Raw genomic sequence first — 21,815 nt, forward strand, 5'->3', positions numbered from 1 at the left:
TGCACTTTAAGGCATTTTTTGGGCTGCTAACATTTTCAGAACTTTCAGGGGTGTAGTATGCATTTTTTGTGCCAAAAATATTTTTGGGAATTTCAGTGGTCTAGGATGCGGGTTAATGCCCCTTTCAGGCTGTAAATGTTTTTGGGACATTCAGGGCTCTCTGACACCATTTTTGGGCCACCAACATTTTCTGGACTTTAGGGGGTCTAGGATGCCTCTAAACCCCTTTTTTCCATCTCCAAAGTTTTCAACATTTTTGCAGGCCTAAAATGCATTTTAGGGCATTTTTGGGCAGCTAACATTTTCAGAACTTTCAGGGGTGTAGTATGCATTTTTTGTGTCAAAAATATTTTTGGGAATTTCAGTGGTCTAGGATGCGGGTTAATGCCCCTTTCAGGCTGCAAATGTTTTTGGGACATTCAGGGCTCTCTGACACCATTTTTGGGCCACAACCATTTTCTGGACTTTAGGGGGTCTAGGATGCCTCTAAACCCCTTTTTTCCACCTCCAAAGTTTTCTACATTTTTGCAGGCCTAAGATGCACTTTAAGGCATTTTTTGGGCTGCTAACATTTTCAGAACTTTCAGGGGTGTAGTATGCATTTTTTGTGCCAAAAATATTTTTGGGAATTTCAGTGGTCTAGGATGCGGGTTAATGCCCCTTTCAGGCTGTAAATGTTTTTGGGACATTCAGGGCTCTCTGACACCATTTTTGGGCCACCAACATTTTCTGGACTTTAGGGGGTCTAGGATGCCTGTAAACCCCTTTTTTGGCCCTTCAAAGTTTTCAACATTTTTGCAGGCCTAAAATGCATTTTAAGGCCTTTTTAAGGCTGCTAACATATTCTGAGCTTCAGGGGTGTAGGATGCATTTTTCGTGCCAAAAATATTTTTGGGAATTTCAGTGGTCTAGGATGCGGGTTAATGCCCCTTTCAGGCTTCAAATGTTTTTGGGACATTCAGGGCTCTCTGACACCATTTTTGGGCCACCAACATTTTCTGGACTTTAGGGGGTCTAGGATGCCTCTAAACCCCTTTTTTCCATCTCCAAAGTTTTCAACATTTTTGCAGGCCTAAAATGCATTTTAGGGCATTTTTGGGCAGCTAACATTTTCAGAACTTTCAGGGGTGTAGTATGCATTTTTTGTGTCAAAAATATTTTTGGGAATTTCAGTGGTCTAGGATGCGGGTTAATGCCCCTTTCAGGCTGCAAATGTTTTTGGGACATTCAGGGCTCTCTGACACCATTTTTGGGCCACAACCATTTTCTGGACTTTAGGGGGTCTAGGATGCCTCTAAACCCCTTTTTTCCACCTCCAAAGTTTTCTACATTTTTGCAGGCCTAAGATGCACTTTAAGGCATTTTTTGGGCTGCTAACATTTTCAGAACTTTCAGGGGTGTAGTATGCATTTTTTGTGCCAAAAATATTTTTGGGAATTTCAGTGGTCTAGGATGCGGGTTAATGCCCCTTTCAGGCTGTAAATGTTTTTGGGACATTCAGGGCTCTCTGACACCATTTTTGGGCCACCAACATTTTCTGGACTTTAGGGGGTCTAGGATGCCTGTAAACCCCTTTTTTGGCCCTTCAAAGTTTTCAACATTTTTGCAGGCCTAAAATGCATTTTAAGGCCTTTTTAAGGCTGCTAACATATTCTGAGCTTCAGGGGTGTAGGATGCATTTTTCGTGCCAAAAATATTTTTGGGAATTTCAGTGGTCTAGGATGCGGGTTAATGCCCCTTTCAGGCTTCAAATGTTTTTGGGACATTCAGGGCTCTCTGACACCATTTTTGGGCCACCAACATTTTCTGGACTTTAGGGGGTCTAGGATGCCTCTAAACCCCTTTTTTCCATCTCCAAAGTGTTCAACATTTTTGCAGGCCTAAAATGCATTTTAGGGCATTTTTGGGCAGCTAACATTTTCAGAACTTTCAGGGGTGTAGTATGCATTTTTTGTGTCAAAAATATTTTTGGGAATTTCAGTGGTCTAGGATGCGGGTTAATGCCCCTTTCAGGCTGCAAATGTTTTTGGGACATTCAGGGCTCTCTGACACCATTTTTGGGCCACAACCATTTTCTGGACTTTAGGGGGTCTAGGATGCCTCTAAACCCCTTTTTTCCACCTCCAAAGTTTTCTACATTTTTGCAGGCCTAAGATGCACTTTAAGGCATTTTTTGGGCTGCTAACATTTTCAGAACTTTCAGGGGTGTAGTATGCATTTTCTGTGCCAAAAATATTTTGGGGAATTTCAGTGTTCTAGGATGCGGGTTAATGCCCTTTTCATTCTGCAAATGTTTTTGGGGCATTCAGAGCTCTCTGACACAGATTTTGGCCCACCAACATTTTCTGGACTTTAGGAGGTCTAGGATGCCTCTGAACCCCTTTTTTGGACCTTCAAAGTTTTCAACATTTTTGTAGGCTTAAGATGCATTTTAGGTCCTTTTTTTGAGATGCCAACATATTCTGAGCCTCAGGGGTGTAGGATGCATTTTTTGTGCCAAAAATATTTTGGGGAATTTCAGTGGTCTAGGATGCGGGTTAATGCCCGTTTCACTCTGCAAATGTTTTTGGGGCATTCAGAGCTCTCTGACACTGTTTTTGGGCCACCAACATTTTCTGGACTTTAGGGGGTCTAGGATGCTTGTAAACCCCTTTTTTGGGCCTCCAAAGTTTTCAACATTTTTACAGGCGTGAAATGCATTTTAAGGACTTTTTTGGGCTGCTAACATATTCTGAGCCTTAGGGGTGTAGGATGCATTTTTCGTGCAACAAATATTTTTGGGAATTTCAGTGGTCTAGGATGCGAGTTAATGCCCCTTTCAGGCTGCAAATGTTTTTGGGAATTCAGGGCTCTCTGACACCATTTTAGGTCCACAATCATTTTCTGGACTTCAGGGGGTCTAGGATGCCTGTTACCCCTTTTTTGGGCCTCCAAAGTTTTCAACATTTTTGCAGGCCTAAAATGCATTTTAAGGCCTTTTTTGGGTTGCTAACATATTCTGAGCTTCAGGTGTATAGGTTGCATGTTTCATGCCAAAAATATTTTGGGGAATTTCAGTGGTTAGGATGCGGCTTAATGCCCCTTTCAGGCTGCAAATGTTTTTGAAACATTCAGGGCTCTCTGACACCATTTTTGGGCCACCAACATTTTCTGGAGTTTAGGGGGTCTAGGATGCCTGTAAACCCCTTTTTGTTCCTTCAAAGTTTTCAACATTTTTGCAGGCCTAAAATGCATTTTAAGGCCTTTTTTGTGCTGCTAACATATTCTGAGCTTTCAGGGGTGTAGGATGCATTTTTCTTGCCAAAAATATTATTGGGAATTTCAGTGGTCTAGGATGCGGGTTAATGCCCCTTTCAGGCTGACAATGTTGTTGGGACATTCAGAGCTCTCTGACACAGATTTTGGCCCACCAACATTTTCTGGACTTAGAGGGTCTAGGATGCCTCTAAACCCCTTTTTGCCACCTCCAAAGTTTTCTACATTTTTGCAGGCCTAAGATGCACTTTAAGGCATTTTTGGGATGCTAACATTTTCAGAACTTGCAGGGGTGTAGTATGCATTTTTTGTGCCAAAAATATTTTGGGGAATTTCAGTGGTCTAGGATGCGGGTTAATGCCTGTTTCACTCTGCAAATGTTTTTGGGACATTCAGGGCTCTCTGACACAATTTTTGGGCCACCAACATCTTCTGGACTTTAGGGGGTCTAGGATGCCTGTAAACCCCTTTTTTGGTCCTTCAACGTTTTCAACATTTTTGCAGGCCTAAAATGCATTTTAAGGCATTTTTGGGCTGCTAACATTTTCAGAACTTTCAGGGGTGTAGTATGCATTTTTTGTGCCAAAAATATTTTTGGGAATTTCAGTGGTCTAGGATGCGGGTTAATGCGCCTTTCAGGCTGTAAATGTTTTTGGGACATTCAGGGCTCTCTGACACCATTTTTGGCCCACCAACATTTTCTGGACTTTAGGGGGTCTAGGATGCCTCTAAACCCCTTTTTTCCACCTCCAAAGTTTTCTACATTTTTGCAGGCCTAAGATGCATTTTAAGGCATTTTTGGGCTGCTAACATATTCTGAGCTTCAGGGGTGTAGGTTGCATTTTTCATGCCAAAAATATTTTGGGGAATTTCAGTGGTCTAGGATGCGGGTTAATACCCCTTTCAGGCTGCAAATGTTTTTGGGAATTCAGGGCTCTCTGACACCATTTTTGGGCCAACAACATTTTCTGGACTTTAGGGGGTCTAGGATGCCTGTAAACCCCTTCTTTGGGCCTCCAAAGGTTTCAACATTTTTGCAGGCCTAAAATGCATTTTAAGGCCTTTTTTGGGCTGCTAACATATTCTGAGCCTTAGGGGTGTAGGATGCATTTTTCGTGCAAAAAATATTTTTGGGAATTTCAGTGGTCTAGGATGCGGGTTAATACCCCTTTCAGGCTGCAAATGTTTTTGGGAATTCAGGGCTCTCTGACACCATTTTTGGGCCAACAACATTTTCTGGACTTTAGGGGGTCTAGGATGCCTGTAAACCCCTTATTTGGTCCTTCAAAGTTTTCAACATTTTTGCAGGCCTAAAATGCATTTTAAGGCCTTTTTTTGGGCTGCTAACATATTCTGAGCTTTCAGGGGTGTAGGATGTATTTTTCGTGACAAAAATATTTTTGGGAATTTCATTGGTCTAGGATGCGGGTTAATGCCCCTTTGAGGCTACAAATGTTTTTGGGACATTCAGAGCTCTCTGACACCGATTTTGGCCCACCAACATTTTCTGGACTTTAGGGGGTCTAGGATGCCTCTAAACCCTTTTTTCCACCTCCAAAGTTTTCTACATTTTTGCAGGCCTAAGATGCATTTTAAGGCATTTTTGGGCTGGTAACATATTCTGAGCTTCAGGGGTGTAGGTTGCATTTTTCATGCCAAAAATATTTTGGGGAATTTCAGTGGTCTAGGATGCGGGTTAATGCCCCTTTCAGGCTGCAAATGTTTTTGGGACATTCAGGGGTCTCTGACACCATTTTTGGGCCAACAACATTTTCTGGACTTTAGGGGGTCTAGGATGCCTGTAAACCCCTTATTTGGTCCTTCAAAGTTTTCAACATTTTTGCAGGCCTAAAATGCATTTTAAGGCCTTTTTTTGGGCTGCTAACATATTCTGAGCTTACAGGGGTGTAGGATGTATTTTTCGTGACAAAAATATTTTTGGGAATTTCATTGGTCTAGGATGCGGGTTAATGCCCCTTTGAGGCTACAAATGTTTTTGGGACATTCAGAGCTCTCTGACACCGATTTTGGCCCACCAACATTTTCTGGACTTTAGGGGGTCTCGGATGCCTCTAAACCCCTTTTTTCCACCTCCAAAGTTTTCTACATTTTTGCAGGCCTAAGATGCATTTTAAGGCATTTTTGGGCTGCTAACATTTTCAGACCTTTCAGGGGTGTAGTATGCATTTTTTGTGCCAAAAATATTTTTGGAATTTCAGTGGTCTAGGATGCGGGTTAATGCCCCTTTCAGGCTGTAAATGTTTTTGGGACATTCAGGGCTCTCTGACACCATTTTTGGGCCACCAACATTTTCTGGACTTTAGGGGGTCTAGGATGCCTGTAAAACCTTTTTTGGTCCTTCAAAGTTTTCAACATTTTTGCAGGCCTAAAATGCATTTTAAGGCCTTTTTTGGGCTGCTAGCATATTCTGAGCTTCAGGGGTATAGGTTGCATTTTTCATGCCAAAAATATTTTTGGGAATTTCAGTGGTCTAGGATGCGGGTTAATGCCCCTTTCAGGCTGTAAATGTTTTTGGGACATTCAGGGCTCTCTGACACCATTTTAGGGCCACCAACATTTTCTTGACTTTAGGGGGTCTAGGATGCCTGTAAACCCCTTTTTTGGCCCTTCAAAGTTTTCAACATTTTTGCAGGCCTAATGCATTTTAAGGCCTTTTTAAGGCTGCTAACATATTCTGAGCTTCAGGGGTGTAGGATGCATTTTTCGTGCCAAAAATATTTTTGGGAATTTCAGTGGTCTAGGATGCGGGTTAATGCCCCTTTGAGGCTGCAAATGTTTTTGGGACATTCAGAGCTCTCTGACACCGATTTTGGCCCACCAACATTTTCTGGACTTTAGGGGGTCTAGGATGCCTGTAAACCCCTTTTTTGGGCCTCCAAAGTTTTCAACTATTTTGCAGGCCTAAAATGCATTTTAAGGCCTTTTTTGGGCTGCTAACATATTCTGAGCTTTCAGGGGTGTAGGATGCATTTTTCGTGCCAAAAATATGTTTGGGAATTTCAGTGATCTAGGATGCGGGTTAATGCCCGTTTCGCTCTGCAAATGTTTTTGGGACATTCAGGGCTCTCTGACACCATTTTTGGGCCACCAACATTTTCTGGACTTTAGGGGGTCTAGGATGCCTGTAAACCCCTTTTTTGGTCCTTCAAAGTTTTCAACATTTTTGCAGGCCTAAAATGCATTTTAAGGCATTTTTGGGCTGCTAACATTTTGAGAACTTTCAGGGGTGAAGTATGCATTTTTTGTGCCAAAAATATTTTTGGGAATTTCAGTGGTCTAGGATACGGGTTAATGCCCCTTTGAGGCTGCAAATGTTTTTGGGACATTCAGAGCTCTCTGACACAGATTTTGGCCCACCAACATTTTCTGGACTTTAGGGGGTCTAGGATGACTGTAAACCCCTTTTTTGGGCCTCCAAAGTTTTCAACTATTTTGCAGGCCTAAAATGCATTTTAAGGGTTTTTTTGGGCTGCTAACATATTCTGAGCTTCAGGGGTGTAGGATGCATTTTTCATGCCAAAAATATTTTTGGGAATTTCAGTGACCTAGAATGCGGGTTAATGCCCCTTTGAGGTTGCAAATGTTTTTGGAACATTCAGAGCTCTCTGACACAGATTTTGGCCCGCCAACATTTTCTGGACTTTAGGGGGTCTAGGATGCCTCTGAACCCCTTTTTTCCATCTGCAAAGTTTTCAACATTTTTGCAGGCCTAAAATGCATTTTAGGGCATTTTTGGGCAGCTAACATTTTCAGAACTTTCAGGGGTGTAGTATGCATTTTTTGTGCCAAAAATATTTTTGGGAATTTCAGTGGTCTAGGATGCGGGTTAATGCCCTTTTCATTCTGCAAATGTTTTTGGGGCATTCAGAGCTCTCTGACACAGATTTTGGCCCACCAACATTTTCTGGACTTTAGGGGGTCTAGGATGCCTGTAAACCCCTTTTTTGGACCTTCAAAGTTTTCAACATTTGTGTAGGCATAAGATGCATTTTAAGTCCTTTTTTTTGAGATGCCAACATTTTCTGATCTTTCAGGGTTGTAGGATGCATTTTTGTGCCAAAAATATTTTTGGGAATTTCAGTGTTCTGGGATGTGGGTTAGTGCCACTTTCAAGCTGCAAATGTTTTTGGGACATTCAGAGCTCTCTGACACCGAGTTTGGCCCACCAACATTTTCTGGACTTTAGGGGGTCTCGGATGCCTGTAAACCCCTTTTTTGGTCCTTCAAAGTTTTCAACATTTTTGCAGGCCTAAAATGCATTTTAAGGCCCTTTTTGGGCTGCTAACATATTCTGAGCTTTCAGGGGTGCAGGATGCATTTTTCGTGCCAAAAATATTTTTGGGAATTTCAGTGGTCTAGGATGCGGGTTAATGCCCCTTTCAGGCTGCAAATGTTTTTGGGACATTCAGGGCTCTCTGACACAATTTTTGGGCCACCAACATCTTCTGGACTTTAGGGGGTCTAGGATGCCTGTAAACCCCCTTGTTGGTCCTTCAAAGTTGTCAACATTTTTTGCAGGCCTAAAATGCATTTTAAGGCATTTTTGGGCTGCTAACATTTTGAGAACTTTCAGGGGTGAAGTATGCATTTTTCGTGCCAAAAATATTTTTGGGAATTTCAGTGGTCTAGGATGCGGGTTAATGCCCCTTTCAGGATGCAAATGTTTTTGGGACATTCAGGGCTCTCTGACACCATTTTTGGGCCACCAACATTTTCTGGACTTTAGGGGGTCTAGGATGCCGGTAAACCCCTTTTTTGGCCCTTCAAAGTTTTCAACATTTTTGCAGGCCTAAAATGCATTTTAAGGCCTTTTTTGGGCTGCTAACATATTCTGAGCTTCAGGGGTGTAGGATGCATTTTTCGTGCCAAAAATATTTTTGGGATTTTCAGTGACCTAGAATGCGGGTTAATGCCCCTTTGAGGCTGTAAATGTTTTTGGGACATTCAGGGCTCTCTGACACCATTTTTGGGCCACCAACATTTTCTGGACTTTAGGGGGTCTAGGATGCCTGTAAACCCCTTTTTTGGCCCTTCAAAGTTTTCAACATTTTTGCAGGCCTAAAATGCATTTTAAGGCCTTTTAAGGCTGCGAACATATTCTGAGCTTCAGGGGTGTAGGATGCATTTTTCGTGCCAAAAATATTTTTGGGAATTTCAGTGGTCTAGGATGCGGGTTAATGCCCCTTTCAGGCTTCAAATGTTTTTGGGACATTCAGGGCTCTCTGACACCATTTTTGGGCCACCAACATTTTCTGGACTTTAGGGGGTCTAGGATGCCTGTAAACCCCTTTTTTGGCCCTTCAAAGTTTTCAACATTTTTGCAGGCCTAAAATGCATTTTAAGGCCTTTTTAAGGCTGCTAACATATTCTGAGCTTCAGGGGTGTAGGATGCATTTTTCGTGCCAAAAATATTTTTGGGAATTTCAGTGGTCTAGGATGCGGGTTAATGCCCCTTTCAGGCTTCAAATGTTTTTGGGACATTCAGGGCTCTCTGACACCATTTTTGGGCCACCAACATTTTCTGGACTTTAGGGGGTCTAGGATGCCTCTAAACCCCTTTTTTCCATCTCCAAAGTTTTCAACATTTTTGCAGGCCTAAAATGCATTTTAGGGCATTTTTGGGCAGCTAACATTTTCAGAACTTTCAGGGGTGTAGTATGCATTTTTTGTGTCAAAAATATTTTTGGGAATTTCAGTGGTCTAGGATGCGGGTTAATGCCCCTTTCAGGCTGCAAATGTTTTTGGGACATTCAGGGCTCTCTGACACCATTTTTGGGCCACAACCATTTTCTGGACTTTAGGGGGTCTAGGATGCCTCTAAACCCCTTTTTTCCACCTCCAAAGTTTTCTACATTTTTGCAGGCCTAAGATGCACTTTAAGGCATTTTTTGGGCTGCTAACATTTTCAGAACTTTCAGGGGTGTAGTATGCATTTTTTGTGCCAAAAATATTTTTGGGAATTTCAGTGGTCTAGGATGCGGGTTAATGCCCCTTTCAGGCTGTAAATGTTTTTGGGACATTCAGGGCTCTCTGACACCATTTTTGGGCCACCAACATTTTCTGGACTTTAGGGGGTCTAGGATGCCTGTAAACCCCTTTTTTGGCCCTTCAAAGTTTTCAACATTTTTGCAGGCCTAAAATGCATTTTAAGGCCTTTTTAAGGCTGCTAACATATTCTGAGCTTCAGGGGTGTAGGATGCATTTTTCGTGCCAAAAATATTTTTGGGAATTTCAGTGGTCTAGGATGCGGGTTAATGCCCCTTTCAGGCTTCAAATGTTTTTGGGACATTCAGGGCTCTCTGACACCATTTTTGGGCCACCAACATTTTCTGGACTTTAGGGGGTCTAGGATGCCTCTAAACCCCTTTTTTCCATCTCCAAAGTGTTCAACATTTTTGCAGGCCTAAAATGCATTTTAGGGCATTTTTGGGCAGCTAACATTTTCAGAACTTTCAGGGGTGTAGTATGCATTTTTTGTGTCAAAAATATTTTTGGGAATTTCAGTGGTCTAGGATGCGGGTTAATGCCCCTTTCAGGCTGCAAATGTTTTTGGGACATTCAGGGCTCTCTGACACCATTTTTGGGCCACAACCATTTTCTGGACTTTAGGGGGTCTAGGATGCCTCTAAACCCCTTTTTTCCACCTCCAAAGTTTTCTACATTTTTGCAGGCCTAAGATGCACTTTAAGGCATTTTTTGGGCTGCTAACATTTTCAGAACTTTCAGGGGTGTAGTATGCATTTTCTGTGCCAAAAATATTTTGGGGAATTTCAGTGTTCTAGGATGCGGGTTAATGCCCTTTTCATTCTGCAAATGTTTTTGGGGCATTCAGAGCTCTCTGACACAGATTTTGGCCCACCAACATTTTCTGGACTTTAGGAGGTCTAGGATGCCTCTGAACCCCTTTTTTGGACCTTCAAAGTTTTCAACATTTTTGTAGGCTTAAGATGCATTTTAGGTCCTTTTTTTGAGATGCCAACATATTCTGAGCCTCAGGGGTGTAGGATGCATTTTTTGTGCCAAAAATATTTTGGGGAATTTCAGTGGTCTAGGATGCGGGTTAATGCCCGTTTCACTCTGCAAATGTTTTTGGGGCATTCAGAGCTCTCTGACACTGTTTTTGGGCCACCAACATTTTCTGGACTTTAGGGGGTCTAGGATGCTTGTAAACCCCTTTTTTGGGCCTCCAAAGTTTTCAACATTTTTACAGGCGTGAAATGCATTTTAAGGACTTTTTTGGGCTGCTAACATATTCTGAGCCTTAGGGGTGTAGGATGCATTTTTCGTGCAACAAATATTTTTGGGAATTTCAGTGGTCTAGGATGCGAGTTAATGCCCCTTTCAGGCTGCAAATGTTTTTGGGAATTCAGGGCTCTCTGACACCATTTTAGGTCCACAATCATTTTCTGGACTTCAGGGGGTCTAGGATGCCTGTTACCCCTTTTTTGGGCCTCCAAAGTTTTCAACATTTTTGCAGGCCTAAAATGCATTTTAAGGCCTTTTTTGGGTTGCTAACATATTCTGAGCTTCAGGTGTATAGGTTGCATGTTTCATGCCAAAAATATTTTGGGGAATTTCAGTGGTTAGGATGCGGCTTAATGCCCCTTTCAGGCTGCAAATGTTTTTGAAACATTCAGGGCTCTCTGACACCATTTTTGGGCCACCAACATTTTCTGGAGTTTAGGGGGTCTAGGATGCCTGTAAACCCCTTTTTGTTCCTTCAAAGTTTTCAACATTTTTGCAGGCCTAAAATGCATTTTAAGGCCTTTTTTGTGCTGCTAACATATTCTGAGCTTTCAGGGGTGTAGGATGCATTTTTCTTGCCAAAAATATTATTGGGAATTTCAGTGGTCTAGGATGCGGGTTAATGCCCCTTTCAGGCTGACAATGTTGTTGGGACATTCAGAGCTCTCTGACACAGATTTTGGCCCACCAACATTTTCTGGACTTAGAGGGTCTAGGATGCCTCTAAACCCCTTTTTGCCACCTCCAAAGTTTTCTACATTTTTGCAGGCCTAAGATGCACTTTAAGGCATTTTTGGGATGCTAACATTTTCAGAACTTGCAGGGGTGTAGTATGCATTTTTTGTGCCAAAAATATTTTGGGGAATTTCAGTGGTCTAGGATGCGGGTTAATGCCTGTTTCACTCTGCAAATGTTTTTGGGACATTCAGGGCTCTCTGACACAATTTTTGGGCCACCAACATCTTCTGGACTTTAGGGGGTCTAGGATGCCTGTAAACCCCTTTTTTGGTCCTTCAACGTTTTCAACATTTTTGCAGGCCTAAAATGCATTTTAAGGCATTTTTGGGCTGCTAACATTTTCAGAACTTTCAGGGGTGTAGTATGCATTTTTTGTGCCAAAAATATTTTTGGGAATTTCAGTGGTCTAGGATGCGGGTTAATGCGCCTTTCAGGCTGTAAATGTTTTTGGGACATTCAGGGCTCTCTGACACCATTTTTGGCCCACCAACATTTTCTAGACTTTAGGGGGTCTAGGATGCCTCTAAACCCCTTTTTTCCACCTCCAAAGTTTTCTACATTTTTGCAGGCCTAAGATGCATTTTAAGGCATTTTTGGGCTGCTAACATATTCTGAGCTTCAGGGGTGTAGGTTGCATTTTTCATGCCAAAAATATTTTGGGGAATTTCAGTGGTCTAGGATGCGGGTTAATACCCCTTTCAGGCTGCAAATGTTTTTGGGAATTCAGGGCTCTCTGACACCATTTTTGGGCCAACAACATTTTCTGGACTTTAGGGGGTCTAGGATGCCTGTAAACCCCTTCTTTGGGCCTCCAAAGGTTTCAACATTTTTGCAGGCCTAAAATGCATTTTAAGGCCTTTTTTGGGCTGCTAACATATTCTGAGCCTTAGGGGTGTAGGATGCATTTTTCGTGCAAAAAATATTTTTGGGAATTTCAGTGGTCTAGGATGCGGGTTAATACCCCTTTCAGGCTGCAAATGTTTTTGGGAATTCAGGGCTCTCTGACACCATTTTTGGGCCAACAACATTTTCTGGACTTTAGGGGGTCTAGGATGCCTGTAAACCCCTTATTTGGTCCTTCAAAGTTTTCAACATTTTTGCAGGCCTAAAATGCATTTTAAGGCCTTTTTTTGGGCTGCTAACATATTCTGAGCTTTCAGGGGTGTAGGATGTATTTTTCGTGACAAAAATATTTTTGGGAATTTCATTGGTCTAGGATGCGGGTTAATGCCCCTTTGAGGCTACAAATGTTTTTGGGACATTCAGAGCTCTCTGACACCGATTTTGGCCCACCAACATTTTCTGGACTTTAGGGGGTCTAGGATGCCTCTAAACCCCTTTTTTCCACCTCCAAAGTTTTCTACATTTTTGCAGGCCTAAGATGCATTTTAAGGCATTTTTGGGCTGGTAACATATTCTGAGCTTCAGGGGTGTAGGTTGCATTTTTCATGCCAAAAATATTTTGGGGAATTTCAGTGGTCTAGGATGCGGGTTAATGCCCCTTTCAGGCTGCAAATGTTTTTGGGACATTCAGGGGTCTCTGACACCATTTTTGGGCCAACAACATTTTCTGGACTTTAGGGGGTCTAGGATGCCTGTAAACCCCTTATTTGGTCCTTCAAAGTTTTCAACATTTTTGCAGGCCTAAAATGCATTTTAAGGCCTTTTTTTGGGCTGCTAACATATTCTGAGCTTACAGGGGTGTAGGATGTATTTTTCGTGACAAAAATATTTTTGGGAATTTCATTGGTCTAGGATGCGGGTTAATGCCCCTTTGAGGCTACAAATGTTTTTGGGACATTCAGAGCTCTCTGACACCGATTTTGGCCCACCAACATTTTCTGGACTTTAGGGGGTCTCGGATGCCTCTAAACCCCTTTTTTCCACCTCCAAAGTTTTCTACATTTTTGCAGGCCTAAGATGCATTTTAAGGCATTTTTGGGCTGCTAACATTTTCAGACCTTTCAGGGGTGTAGTATGCATTTTTTGTGCCAAAAATATTTTTGGAATTTCAGTGGTCTAGGATGCGGGTTAATGCCCCTTTCAGGCTGTAAATGTTTTTGGGACATTCAGGGCTCTCTGACACCATTTTTGGGCCACCAACATTTTCTGGACTTTAGGGGGTCTAGGATGCCTGTAAAACCTTTTTTGGTCCTTCAAAGTTTTCAACATTTTTGCAGGCCTAAAATGCATTTTAAGGCCTTTTTTGGGCTGCTAGCATATTCTGAGCTTCAGGGGTATAGGTTGCATTTTTCATGCCAAAAATATTTTTGGGAATTTCAGTGGTCTAGGATGCGGGTTAATGCCCCTTTCAGGCTGTAAATGTTTTTGGGACATTCAGGGCTCTCTGACACCATTTTAGGGCCACCAACATTTTCTTGACTTTAGGGGGTCTAGGATGCCTGTAAACCCCTTTTTTGGCCCTTCAAAGTTTTCAACATTTTTGCAGGCCTAATGCATTTTAAGGCCTTTTTAAGGCTGCTAACATATTCTGAGCTTCAGGGGTGTAGGATGCATTTTTCGTGCCAAAAATATTTTTGGGAATTTCAGTGGTCTAGGATGCTGGTTAATGCCCCTTTGAGGCTGCAAATGTTTTTGGGACATTCAGAGCTCTCTGACACCGATTTTGGCCCACCAACATTTTCTGGACTTTAGGGGGTCTAGGATGCCTGTAAACCCCTTTTTTGGGCCTCCAAAGTTTTCAACTATTTTGCAGGCCTAAAATGCATTTTAAGGCCTTTTTTGGGCTGCTAACATATTCTGAGCTTTCAGGGGTGTAGGATGCATTTTTCGTGCCAAAAATATGTTTGGGAATTTCAGTGATCTAGGATGCGGGTTAATGCCCGTTTCGCTCTGCAAATGTTTTTGGGACATTCAGGGCTCTCTGACACCATTTTTGGGCCACCAACATTTTCTGGACTTTAGGGGGTCTAGGATGCCTGTAAACCCCTTTTTTGGTCCTTCAAAGTTTTCAACATTTTTGCAGGCCTAAAATGCATTTTAAGGCATTTTTGGGCTGCTAACATTTTGAGAACTTTCAGGGGTGAAGTATGCATTTTTTGTGCCAAAAATATTTTTGGGAATTTCAGTGGTCTAGGATACGGGTTAATGCCCCTTTGAGGCTGCAAATGTTTTTGGGACATTCAGAGCTCTCTGACACAGATTTTGGCCCACCAACATTTTCTGGACTTTAGGGGGTCTAGGATGACTGTAAACCCCTTTTTTGGGCCTCCAAAGTTTTCAACTATTTTGCAGGCCTAAAATGCATTTTAAGGGTTTTTTTGGGCTGCTAACATATTCTGAGCTTCAGGGGTGTAGGATGCATTTTTCATGCCAAAAATATTTTTGGGAATTTCAGTGACCTAGAATGCGGGTTAATGCCCCTTTGAGGTTGCAAATGTTTTTGGAACATTCAGAGCTCTCTGACACAGATTTTGGCCCGCCAACATTTTCTGGACTTTAGGGGGTCTAGGATGCCTCTGAACCCCTTTTTTCCATCTGCAAAGTTTTCAACATTTTTGCAGGCCTAAAATGCATTTTAGGGCATTTTTGGGCAGCTAACATTTTCAGAACTTTCAGGGGTGTAGTATGCATTTTTTGTGCCAAAAATATTTTTGGGAATTTCAGTGGTCTAGGATGCGGGTTAATGCCCTTTTCATTCTGCAAATGTTTTTGGGGCATTCAGAGCTCTCTGACACAGATTTTGGCCCACCAACATTTTCTGGACTTTAGGGGGTCTAGGATGCCTGTAAACCCCTTTTTTGGACCTTCAAAGTTTTCAACATTTGTGTAGGCATAAGATGCATTTTAAGTCCTTTTTTTTGAGATGCCAACATTTTCTGATCTTTCAGGGTTGTAGGATGCATTTTTGTGCCAAAAATATTTTTGGGAATTTCAGTGTTCTGGGATGTGGGTTAGTGCCACTTTCAAGCTGCAAATGTTTTTGGGACATTCAGAGCTCTCTGACACCGAGTTTGGCCCACCAACATTTTCTGGACTTTAGGGGGTCTCGGATGCCTGTAAACCCCTTTTTTGGTCCTTCAAAGTTTTCAACATTTTTGCAGGCCTAAAATGCATTTTAAGGCCCTTTTTGGGCTGCTAACATATTCTGAGCTTTCAGGGGTGCAGGATGCATTTTTCGTGCCAAAAATATTTTTGGGAATTTCAGTGGTCTAGGATGCGGGTTAATGCCCCTTTCAGGCTGCAAATGTTTTTGGGACATTCAGGGCTCTCTGACACAATTTTTGGGCCACCAACATCTTCTGGACTTTAGGGGGTCTAGGATGCCTGTAAACCCCCTTGTTGGTCCTTCAAAGTTGTCAACATTTTTTGCAGGCCTAAAATGCATTTTAAGGCATTTTTGGGCTGCTAACATTTTGAGAACTTTCAGGGGTGAAGTATGCATTTTTCGTGCCAAAAATATTTTTGGGAATTTCAGTGGTCTAGGATGCGGGTTAATGCCCCTTTCAGGATGCAAATGTTTTTGGGACATTCAGGGCTCTCTGACACCATTTTTGGGCCACCAACATTTTCTGGACTTTAGGGGGTCTAGGATGCCGGTAAACCCCTTTTTTGGCCCTTCAAAGTTTTCAACATTTTTGCAGGCCTAAAATGCATTTTAAGGCCTTTTTTGGGCTGCTAACATATTCTGAGCTTCAGGGGTGTAGGATGCATTTTTCGTGCCAAAAATATTTTTGGGATTTTCAGTGACCTAGAATGCGGGTTAATGCCCCTTTGAGGCTGTAAATGTTTTTGGGACATTCAGGGCTCTCTGACACCATTTTTGGGCCACCAACATTTTCTGGACTTTAGGGGGTCTAGGATGCCTGTAAACCCCTTTTTTGGCCCTTCAAAGTTTTCAACATTTTTGCAGGCCTAAAATGCATTTTAAGGCCTTTTAAGGCTGCGAACATATTCTGAGCTTCAGGGGTGTAGGATGCATTTTTCGTGCCAAAAATATTTTTGGGAATTTCAGTGGTCTAGGATGCGGGTTAATGCCCCTTTCAGGCTTCAAATGTTTTTGGGACATTCAGGGCTCTCTGACACCATTTTTGGGCCACCAACATTTTCTGGACTTTAGGGGGTCTAGGATGCCTCTAAACCCCTTTTTTCCATCTCCAAAGTTTTCAACATTTTTGCAGGCCTAAAATGCATTTTAGGGCATTTTTGGGCAGCTAACATTTTCAGAACTTTCAGGGGTGTAGTATGCATTTTTTGTGTCAAAAATATTTTTGGGAATTTCAGTGGTCTAGGATGCGGGTTAATGCCCCTTTCAGGCTGCAAATGTTTTTGGGACATTCAGGGCTCTCTGACACCATTTTTGGGCCACAACCATTTTCTGGACTTTAGGGGGTCTAGGATGCCTCTAAACCCCTTTTTTCCACCTCCAAAGTTTTCTACATTTTTGCAGGCCTAAGATGCACTTTAATGCATTTTTTGGGCTGCTAACATTTTCAGAACTTTCAGGGGTGTAGTATGCATTTTCTGTGCCAAAAATATTTTGGGGAATTTCAGTGGTCTAGGATGCGGGATAATACCCTTTTCATTCTGCAAATGTTTTTGGGACATTCAGAGCTCTCTGACACAGATTTTGGCCCACCAACATTTTCTGGACTTTAGGAGGTCTAGGATGCCTCTGAACCCCTTTTTTGGACCTTCAAAGTTTTCAACATTTTTGTAGGCTTAAGATGCATTTTAGGTCCTTTTTTTGAGATGCCAACATATTCTGAGCTTCAGGGGTGTAGGATGCATTTTTCGTGCCAAAAATATTTTTGGGAATTTCAGTGGTCTAGGATGCGGGTTAATGCCCGTTTCACTCTGCAAATGTTTTTGGGGCATTCAGAGCTCTCTGACACAGATTTTGGGCCACCAACATTTTCTGGACTTTAGGGGGTCTAGGATGCTTGTAAACCCCTTTTTTGGGCCTCCAAAGTTTTCAACATTTTTACAGGCGTGAAATGCATTTTAAGGACTTTTTTGGGCTGCTAACATATTCTGAGCCTTAGGGGTGTAGGATGCATTTTTCGTGCAACAAATATTTTTGGGAATTTCAGTGGTCTAGGATGCGAGTTAATGCCCCTTTCAGGCTGCAAATGTTTTTGGGAATTCAGGGCTCTCTGACACCATTTTAGGTCCACAATCATTTTCTGGACTTCAGGGGGTCTAGGATGCCTGTTACCCCTTTTTTGGGCCTCCAAAGTTTTCAACATTTTTGCAGGCCTAAAATGCATTTTAAGGCCTTTTTTGGGTTGCTAACATATTCTGAGCTTCAGGTGTATAGGTTGCATGTTTCATGCCAAAAATATTTTGGGGAATTTCAGTGGTCTAGGATGCGGGTTAATGCCTGTTTCACTCTGCAAATGTTTTTGGGACATTCAGGGCTCTCTGACACAATTTTTGGGCCACCAACATTTTCTGGACTTTAGGGGGTCTAGGATGCCGGTAAACCCCTTTTTTGGCCCTTCAAAGTTTTCAACATTTTTGCAGGCCTAAAATGCATTTTAAGGCCTTTTTTGGGCTGCTAACATATTCTGAGCTTCAGGGGTGTAGGATGCATTTTTCGTGCCAAAAATATTTTTGGGATTTTCAGTGACCTAGAATGCGGGTTAATGCCCCTTTGAGGCTGTAAATGTTTTTGGGACATTCAGGGCTCTCTGACACCATTTTTGGGCCACCAACATTTTCTGGACTTTAGGGGGTCTAGGATGCCTGTAAACCCCTTTTTTGGCCCTTCAAAGTTTTCAACATTTTTGCAGGCCTAAAATGCATTTTAAGGCCTTTTAAGGCTGCGAACATATTCTGAGCTTCAGGGGTGTAGGATGCATTTTTCGTGCCAAAAATATTTTTGGGAATTTCAGTGGTCTAGGATGCGGGTTAATGCCCCTTTCAGGCTTCAAATGTTTTTGGGACATTCAGGGCTCTCTGACACCATTTTTGGGCCACCAACATTTTCTGGACTTTAGGGGGTCTAGGATGCCTGTAAACCCCTTTTTTGGCCCTTCAAAGTTTTCAACATTTTTGCAGGCCTAAAATGCATTTTAAGGCCTTTTTAAGGCTGCTAACATATTCTGAGCTTCAGGGGTGTAGGATGCATTTTTCGTGCCAAAAATATTTTTGGGAATTTCAGTGGTCTAGGATGCGGGTTAATGCCCCTTTCAGGCTTCAAATGTTTTTGGGACATTCAGGGCTCTCTGACACCATTTTTGGGCCACCAACATTTTCTGGACTTTAGGGGGTCTAGGATGCCTCTAAACCCCTTTTTTCCATCTCCAAAGTTTTCAACATTTTTGCAGGCCTAAAATGCATTTTAGGGCATTTTTGGGCAGCTAACATTTTCAGAACTTTCAGGGGTGTAGTATGCATTTTTTGTGTCAAAAATATTTTTGGGAATTTCAGTGGTCTAGGATGCGGGTTAATGCCCCTTTCAGGCTGCAAATGTTTTTGGGACATTCAGGGCTCTCTGACACCATTTTTGGGCCACAACCATTTTCTGGACTTTAGGGGGTCTAGGATGCCTCTAAACCCCTTTTTTCCACCTCCAAAGTTTTCTACATTTTTGCAGGCCTAAGATGCACTTTAAGGCATTTTTTGGGCTGCTAACATTTTCAGAACTTTCAGGGGTGTAGTATGCATTTTTTGTGCCAAAAATATTTTTGGGAATTTCAGTGGTCTAGGATGCGGGTTAATGCCCCTTTCAGGCTGTAAATGTTTTTGGGACATTCAGGGCTCTCTGACACCATTTTTGGGCCACCAACATTTTCTGGACTTTAGGGGGTCTAGGATGCCTGTAAACCCCTTTTTTGGCCCTTCAAAGTTTTCAACATTTTTGCAGGCCTAAAATGCATTTTAAGGCCTTTTTAAGGCTGCTAACATATTCTGAGCTTCAGGGGTGTAGGATGCATTTTTCGTGCCAAAAATATTTTTGGGAATTTCAGTGGTCTAGGATGCGGGTTAATGCCCCTTTCAGGCTTCAAATGTTTTTGGGACATTCAGGGCTCTCTGACACCATTTTTGGGCCACCAACATTTTCTGGACTTTAGGGGGTCTAGGATGCCTCTAAACCCCTTTTTTCCATCTCCAAAGTGTTCAACATTTTTGCAGGCCTAAAATGCATTTTAGGGCATTTTTGGGCAGCTAACATTTTCAGAACTTTCAGGGGTGTAGTATGCATTTTTTGTGTCAAAAATATTTTTGGGAATTTCAGTGGTCTAGGATGCGGGTTAATGCCCCTTTCAGGCTGCAAATGTTTTTGGGACATTCAGGGCTCTCTGACACCATTTTTGGGCCACAACCATTTTCTGGACTTTAGGGGGTCTAGGATGCCTCTAAACCCCTTTTTTCCACCTCCAAAGTTTTCTACATTTTTGCAGGCCTAAGATGCACTTTAAGGCATTTTTTGGGCTGCTAACATTTTCAGAACTTTCAGGGGTGTAGTATGCATTTTCTGTGCCAAAAATATTTTGGGGAATTTCAGTGTTCTAGGATGCGGGTTAATGCCCTTTTCATTCTGCAAATGTTTTTGGGGCATTCAGAGCTCTCTGACACAGATTTTGGCCCACCAACATTTTCTGGACTTTAGGAGGTCTAGGATGCCTCTGAACCCCTTTTTTGGACCTTCAAAGTTTTCAACATTTTTGTAGGCTTAAGATGCATTTTAGGTCCTTTTTTTGAGATGCCAACATATTCTGAGCCTCAGGGGTGTAGGATGCATTTTTTGTGCCAAAAATATTTTGGGGAATTTCAGTGGTCTAGGATGCGGGTTAATGCCCGTTTCACTCTGCAAATGTTTTTGGGGCATTCAGAGCTCTCTGACACTGTTTTTGGGCCACCAACATTTTCTGGACTTTAGGGGGTCTAGGATGCTTGTAAACCCCTTTTTTGGGCCTCCAAAGTTTTCAACATTTTTACAGGCGTGAAATGCATTTTAAGGACTTTTTTGGGCTGCTAACATATTCTGAGCCTTAGGGGTGTAGGATGCATTTTTCGTGCAACAAATATTTTTGGGAATTTCAGTGGTCTAGGATGCGAGTTAATGCCCCTTTCAGGCTGCAAATGTTTTTGGGAATTCAGGGCTCTCTGACACCATTTTAGGTCCACAATCATTTTCTGGACTTCAGGGGGTCTAGGATGCCTGTTACCCCTTTTTTGGGCCTCCAAAGTTTTCAACATTTTTGCAGGCCTAAAATGCATTTTAAGGCCTTTTTTGGGTTGCTAACATATTCTGAGCTTCAGGTGTATAGGTTGCATGTTTCATGCCAAAAATATTTTGGGGAATTTCAGTGGTTAGGATGCGGCTTAATGCCCCTTTCAGGCTGCAAATGTTTTTGAAACATTCAGGGCTCTCTGACACCATTTTTGGGCCACCAACATTTTCTGGAGTTTAGGGGGTCTAGGATGCCTGTAAACCCCTTTTTGTTCCTTCAAAGTTTTCAACATTTTTGCAGGCCTAAAATGCATTTTAAGGCCTTTTTTGTGCTGCTAACATATTCTGAGCTTTCAGGGGTGTAGGATGCATTTTTCTTGCCAAAAATATTTTTGGGAATTTCAGTGGTCTAGGATGCGGGTTAATGCCCCTTTCAGGCTGCAAATGTTTTTGGGACATTCAGGGCTCTCTGACACAATTTTTGGGCCACCAACATCTTCTGGACTTTAGGGGGTCTAGGATGCCTGTAAACCCCCTTGTTGGTCCTTCAAAGTTGTCAACATTTTTTGCAGGCCTAAAATGCATTTTAAGGCATTTTTGGGCTGCTAACATTTTGAGAACTTTCAGGGGTGAAGTATGCATTTTTCGTGCCAAAAATATTTTTGGGAATTTCAGTGGTCTAGGATGCGGGTTAATGCCCCTTTCAGGATGCAAATGTTTTTGGGACATTCAGGGCTCTCTGACACCATTTTTGGGCCACCAACATTTTCTGGACTTTAGGGGGTCTAGGATGCCGGTAAACCCCTTTTTTGGCCCTTCAAAGTTTTCAACATTTTTGCAGGCCTAAAATGCATTTTAAGGCCTTTTTTGGGCTGCTAACATATTCTGAGCTTCAGGGGTGTAGGATGCATTTTTCGTGCCAAAAATATTTTTGGGATTTTCAGTGACCTAGAATGCGGGTTAATGCCCCTTTGAGGCTGTAAATGTTTTTGGGACATTCAGGGCTCTCTGACACCATTTTTGGGCCACCAACATTTTCTGGACTTTAGGGGGTCTAGGATGCCTGTAAACCCCTTTTTTGGCCCTTCAAAGTTTTCAACATTTTTGCAGGCCTAAAATGCATTTTAAGGCCTTTTAAGGCTGCGAACATATTCTGAGCTTCAGGGGTGTAGGATGCATTTTTCGTGCCAAAAATATTTTTGGGAATTTCAGTGGTCTAGGATGCGGGTTAATGCCCCTTTCAGGCTTCAAATGTTTTTGGGACATTCAGGGCTCTCTGACACCATTTTTGGGCCACCAACATTTTCTGGACTTTAGGGGGTCTAGGATGCCTCTAAACCCCTTTTTTCCATCTCCAAAGTTTTCAACATTTTTGCAGGCCTAAAATGCATTTTAGGGCATTTTTGGGCAGCTA

Source organism: Ambystoma mexicanum, chromosome 7p (genome assembly GCF_040938575.1).
Source record: "Ambystoma mexicanum isolate Mex_15411 chromosome 7p, UKY_AmexF1_1, whole genome shotgun sequence".
Classification (NCBI taxonomy): Eukaryota; Metazoa; Chordata; class Amphibia; order Caudata; family Ambystomatidae; genus Ambystoma; species Ambystoma mexicanum.